Raw genomic sequence first — 7,192 nt, forward strand, 5'->3', positions numbered from 1 at the left:
AGTGGATTCTCAGGAGTGGTGACCTTAAAATCACCTGGTGGAGTTTTTGCGGTATAGGTTTTCCCCATTCGTAAAAAAATTACCATGTCATTTAATTTCCGCTGCATATTTAGTTATTTGGTGATTTTTTTGTGCTACCACGCTCATTGCATATAATTGAACCTAATTAATTCACTTAGCTAAATAATTGATTAATTCACTAAAATGGGTCAATACATTTTTGGCCTATCAAGTGGTATCAGAGCAGGCATACTCTAATTAGGGTTTAATCCTTGTTATGAGATCCATTAACCCCTATTTGTCATGGATAGAGGACAGTCACTTATTGTACCTCCTTTATTTAATGAAACTAACTATGCATATTAGAAAGTACACATGAGAGCTTTCTTGCTGTCTTTAGATGAGAAAGTGTGGCAAGCTGTGGAGATAGGCTCGACCAAGCCGAAGGAAGTGCCAGCCAACTGGGATGATGCTAAGATCAAGGCGGCAAATTTCAACAGCAGGGCATTGAATGCTTTATTCAGTGCGGTCACAAATGAGGAGTTCAAGAAGATCTCCTTCACTGAAACTGCAAATGAGGCATAGACCATTCTCTAGAAAAACTATGAAGGAACCAAGGCTGTTAAGGATTCGAAGCTTTAGAGGCTCACTACTAGCTTTGAAGAAATCAAGATGAAGGAGGATGAGTCATTTGATGAGTTCTATGCCAGGCTCAAGGACATAGTGAACTCAGCCTTCAATCTTGGGAAAACTATTCTTAAACCCAAGATTGTGAGAAAGGTGCTTAGATCTCTGCCCGATAGATTCCATGCTAGGATCACCGTGATTGAGGAGTCAAAGGATATTGACAAGATTCCATTAACAGAGCTAGTTTGCAGACCTATGAGTTGGGTTTGTCTAGGATCGGGAAGTCAAGCAAGGGAAATAGCATGGAATTGAAGGCCAAGAGCAGCTACACTGATGAGTCTTCCGATGATGAAGATTCTAAAATGAAGTCATACGTCACCTAGTAGTTCAAGAGTTCATAAAGAATGCCAATGCAAAGGGTTTCAACAAGGACAGTAGGCAATCAAGTTCTTCTCAGTCTAAGAGCCAAGACAAAAGGAAGAAGGTTGCTAGGGATGGCAGTCAGTACACTATTCCTTCAGGACCCAAGTGTTTCGGATGTCAATGATTTGATCACATGAAACAAGAGTGCCCCACTTATCTCAAGTCTATTGGAAAAAGCAAGGCACTTGTTGCTACCTTGAGTGACACCGAACCTAAGGACGATTCTGATAATGAAGATGACGGAATCTTAAATGCCTTCACCGCTTGTGTCAATCCTACTGAGGGGATTGTTGAAGATGTGGATGAAGAAGAAAACTTGGTGGAGTCAAAATTTGAGAAGATGGATAAGCAAGATGACATCCACACAGCCTATGCAAAGCTATACAAGGTCTCTGAAAAACATGAAAAATTGTATAGGTTGGCCACCCAAAAGCTCAGTGATGTGGAGCTTGAATGAGAACAACTCTCCACAAAGTTTGATAAAGCAAATCAAACTTTTGGAGCACTGAGATTTAAAAACAATTTCTTGGCTGAGAGAACCAAGAAGCTTGAGGCGGAACTATTCCAAGTGAGAGCTCAGTTGGAGAGGACCTCAAGTACAAAGCTTGATGAGATGCTCAGCATGAAAAAATTTGCCTTCGATCGTTCTGGTTTAGGGTATGATTTTTCTTCTCCTAATATTGCTTCTCCTAGTACTACTATTTTTGTTTCTCCTACTAACAATATTAATTCTGAGAATAATGATGCTAAAAATGTGATAGTTAGTGAGAACATAGATAAGGATAAATCTATCTTAGGAGCACCCCCTAAGCTTGCTAAGAAAGAAACAAAAAATTCTAGGGCTAAGAAGAGTAATGCTCAAAAGTCTAAAGAGAAGAAGTAGCATCTCTGTCATCACTGTGACGCAGCTAGACACACTCAACGAAATTGCTACAAGTGGCAAGCCACTCAACAGAGCAACAACATGGTCTTAGCAGGAAACCTGAGTCAGTTTCCATCCTCTCTCGCTTCTCTTGGAGATTTACTCAAAGCCCTTATGTTCCTCACGAACTTGAACGGTTGCAACGTTTCTCCCTCTCCGCTAGTTCAAGGGTTCGCCAAAAGGAAAGGTTCTTCCAAGGTGTGGAAGGAAAAGGGTTCCAAGTGATTTAGTCACTTTTTATCTCTCTCTCTCTTGTTTTTGTTTTTGCATTACTTGTGTGTTTTGTTTTATTATTTTGTGACAATTTAGTTTTTATGCATTGCTTTATTTGACATGTTTTTGTTTAGTTGTTTTCATTTTTGCTTTTATTTTGTTTTCCTTCATAAAAAAAAAATATGAAAAATCATAAAAATACAAAAGCAGTGTGTGTTTGTGTACTTTGATACTTGTGTACCTTGTGTACTTGTGTACCTTGTATCTCTTGTAGCTTAGATGAGCATTTCTATGCACAACTAAGCAAGTGAGCCTTGTGGCTTTTGTTTGTGATGAATAAGGTTAAGTGATCTTTTGTACTTAACACTCGTATTACTCTTTTTAACAGAAAGGACTAGAAATCCTAAGAGAAAGGCATAAATAACCATCTTACCACTGTTGCCCACCAATCATGATATGACATCTGTATGCTTCGGCATAGTAAAAGTGTAATGTCAAAAAACTTAACATAATTGGGTATTTCTTTTCTCTCTCTTGTATGCCCATGCCTGATATGCTTAATAAAAGAAAAATATTCAAAGAAAAAAAAAGCAAAAAGATTAAAATGCTTTATATATGATTGCAAGCATGTATTCTAGGAGATGTGAGGGTTATAAGATGTACCTCGAAGGTGATAGTCTCCATCAAACAGTTATGATTGTGTGTGAGTTAAAGTGATTTTCTCATATCTCAAATCGTCATAAAATAGAGATACTTATGCAATCTTGTGATGTTTTCACACACAACAAGCAATACTCTTTGTTACTTTTGATATATGTGCAGGTTTAATGTGATTTGGTCATCATAAGGTTTACATGTGTTAATGTATGCTCACTAAACTGTCTTAACTTGCTTTGAAATATAAAATTGGTTAGACTTGTTTAGTGTGTGTGTGTGTTTTAAATCTAAATGCATGACATTTATCTTGATTGAGAGATGATTTTGAGAGCTTAAAATGCTGTTTGTATCCTTGTTTGAGTAGCATGCTTGATTGCATTCATATATGTGTTTTTCTTTTCCTTGAAAAACTATTTTTAAGCAATCTTGATAGCTCCTCGACACCTCTCAATAGCTAGGCTATCTATCGAGACCCTTTAGCTTTTCTTTATCTCAATCTCGATAGCTCTCGATAGCTAGCTCGATCAATTGAGAAACTTTCTGTCTCCTCGATAGCTTCTCGATAGCTACCTCGATCCATTGAGCTTCTTTGTTGAGAAAACCTCTCGTTAGATCCTCGATAGCTGGTTCAACAGCTGAGTAACGCCTCTTTAAAGCTCGATAGCTCTCAATCAATCGAGATTTATGGAGTTTCTATATAAAATGCATCGCAATTTCAGATCTCATTCCCTTGATCTCTCTCGATACTTTCAGCCTCTTCACCTCCCAAATCACTTCTCAAGCACTCCAATCTTCTTCCTCACTTCATTTTCGGTCTCAAGATCCTTGTTCCTCATCTGGTACGATACTTTCTTCATCTTTATCATGCATTTTCATGATATTTGGCCTAACTTTTGGGGTTTTTGAAATGGCTTGAGATTTTCCATAAATTTTGAGTTTTTGTTAAAATTTTGGGATGGGTTTTTGTTAAAATGATCTTTAAACTTCACGCATTGCATCACAAGTGCATTATAACAATGTTTCATGCATTTTAGATGTGTGTTTACTTTGTGCTACTTTGTGTGTTGGTAGGTTTGGATTGGGCTAAGCCCATGATGAATTTATATTAGCATGTCACATGTTCATGCATTCTATATATCTTGATATATGTGTTGCTTGGCACTTTTCTAATTGTCTCCCTCTCTTTCTCTCCCTCTTACGTTAGTTGCATCATGGTACCTAAGTGTAAATCCACTCCATCACGGAACCCTCTTCATTCCAAGGCATCTTCATCTTCTTTTCCTTCTGACCCTACTCCTTTTCACGTTCGATTCCATGATGAGAAGGCCAAATCGGACTGTCATCCACAGTAGGGGTTGGGAGTCACTATGTGGCATCCCAGTCATGTGCCCTTCCGTGATCATACAGGAGTTCTACTCCAACATGCACAAATTTGATTATTCTATACCCTAGTTTGTCACTCATGTTTGGGGTATACGCATGGTAGTTACTCCGGGTATTGTCTCTGAGGTACTACACATTCCTAGGGTAGCACATCTTGACTACCCTGGCCGTGAGCGTCTGAGGACAGTGTCCAAAGATGAACTCACATCTTAATTCTGTGAGACACCTTCTCCTTAGGTTGACTGTAAGTACACCTGTTGCTCGACCTTTGCTAAAGGTCCGAGGTTCATTAATATGGTAATAACCTTTGTTTTGAATCCTCTTTCTCACTATAACATTATCACTGAGCCTCGTGCTCGCTTTTTGCTTTCCCTCATTAAGGATCTTACCATAGATTTCCCTGCTCACTTCATACTCTCCCTCATAGATGTATATAGGGATACAACGACCCATGATAAGCTCATCTTCCTTTCAGCTATCACGTGGCTCCTTCGCCATTTTTCTGTCTCCTATTTTGAGTCTCCCCACTTCACATACATGTGTGGCATTGATACCGCTACCGTTAAGCAGAGTTTTGCACAGCTTCACTCGAGATGGACTCACCAAGACGGTTGCTCCTCTAGCATCTACAGCTCCATCCACCTCCACTCCTTCATCTTCAATGGGTAGAGTGACTTTTGAGGCCATCATGGCACAGTTTGTGCGCATGGATGCTCTCCTTGACACATTTAGTGATGAGTTATGTCAGGTGAACACCTGTGTAGGTTGTATTGCATGACGATAGGCTGTGATAGGCGGTTTCACAGTTGCTTCTTCTCCATCTCCTCCAGCATGTAAGGATGAGAGTGACGATGGCTTCGGCAGTGATGAGGATGATGATGCCGGCTCGCCTAGTGATAATGAGATGTCTACTTGATGTACTTACCCTTTGTCACTCGTGAAAAAAAGGGGAAGTAGTTTTGAGATGAGAGTAGTCATACTCATAGGGGGAGGGACAGGTTCGGATATAGGGGGAGTGTTCATATTTTTAAGGGATGTAGTGAGGATTCTGATGTATCTTTTTCTTTTCTCTTTATTTTAGATACATTGTTCATGTACCTTAGATCTTGTGATCATATTGTGATAGCAAACCTTGTATTTATTGATATATATATATATATATATATATATATACACACATTTGAATTTGTTATTACAGTTCTTTCACCTATCTTTACATGTGTTGTTTCTTTTCTCTCTTTATACACATGTTTCTTATTTATTGTATGCAATCTCCTAACTCTGTTTTACACAAAGATGCCTTGATGAGTTTTTGTTTAAGTGTTTTAGAAATACAGGTTGTCAAAGTCTTCCTTGCCATGAACTCTCTTCTTGCAAAGTTTTTCCAAAGTTTGTGTTAGGATTGATTTTATTGTACTTAACAAGTGAATATGAGTTGAGTGATTTATGACTTCTCTCATATGTTCATTTGGTTGTTGTGATTTTGTCACGGATTTCCAAAGAAAGAGATTTTTAGGACATATGTGATTTGATGTTAGGAACATATGTCAACATTTTATGTATTGGCTAATCCTTTGACAAAACGCACTTTACTTGTAATTGGGTAGATTTAGGATGTGTTTAATACTTCAAGGAACAAGAGTTCAAGTCCAAGTATTGAAGCCATGCAAGTTTGTCCAAAAAACAAGTGAAGAAGTGCTGGATTTTAAATCTCAACAGCTAGTATCTACTGAGGTTTAAAAGCTGCTGAAACCCGTGACTCGACAACTAGCTCGATAGATCGCTATTTATCGAGGTTTATGAAACTCAGTTTTTTAAGACTGTTTTTCATCTAATCCATGAGCATGTGTTTGGGCTTTCTTTTCTCACAATTCTAAACATATATAAGGATTATTTTAAGGGTCGTCACAGGTGGCACAGTGAAGAGCACAATTGCACAAGAGCATAATTCCACAAGTGTGACCAAAAACCTAGTTTGCCCTAGCTCATCTTGAAGAAGTTGCTGTGTTTGTACATCGTAGGGTTTTGTGACTAATCAACTTCATGATCTTCATCTTATAATAAAATGACTTTGCAGCCAATATTCTTCTCAAGTCAGTGATCAAGTCGCTTACTAGGATTCGAGCATCTTTTGGTTAGTCACGTACTAGGAGCCGTGCAATACAAGGAGAGATTGTCACTACAGAACAAGTCCAATTGGGTATTTGGGCAAGGGTTCAACTGTAGGTTGGTATAGGTATTGGAATTCCTTTACTTGTAATCGCTTGTTTTGATAATAGTGGATTCTCGGGAGTGGTGACCTTAAAATTACCCGGTGGGGTTTTCGCTGTGTAGGTTTTCCACATTCGTAAATAAATCACCTTGTCATTTAATTTCCACTGCATATTTAGTTATTTGTGATTTGTTTGTGCTACCATGCTCATTGCATGTAATTGAACCTAATTAATTTACTTGGCTAATTAATTGGTTAATTCATAACAATGGGTCAATACATTTTTGGCCTATCAGAATCAATATGAACATAAGAAACACAACCAAAAACTTTTAAATGGGAAAACTTTACCTCTTTACCACTCTAAACTTCCTCAGGAAGTCTAGACTCCATGGGAATTGATGGTCCTCGGTTTATCAGGTAAGCTGCAATTCTAACAACATCAGCCCAGAAAGTTTTTGGTAGTCTAGCATGCAACCTCATACTCCTAGCATGCTCATTGAGAGTTCTGTTCATGTGCTCAACCACACCATTCTACTATAGTGTCCCAAGAATGGTCTTCTCCATCCTAATTCCTTGTGCAACATAATACTCATTGAACCTTCCATCTATGTACTCTCCTCCATTATCTGAACTTAAATATTTTAATTTCAAACCTGTTTCTGTCTCAACCATGGCCTTCCACTTTTTAAAAAGTTTCAAATACATCAGATTTATTTTTCAGAAAATAAACCCATACCTTTCTGCTTGAGTCA

This window comes from Castanea sativa, chromosome 11 (assembly GCF_040712315.1).
Source record: "Castanea sativa cultivar Marrone di Chiusa Pesio chromosome 11, ASM4071231v1".
Taxonomy (NCBI): Eukaryota; Viridiplantae; Streptophyta; class Magnoliopsida; order Fagales; family Fagaceae; genus Castanea; species Castanea sativa.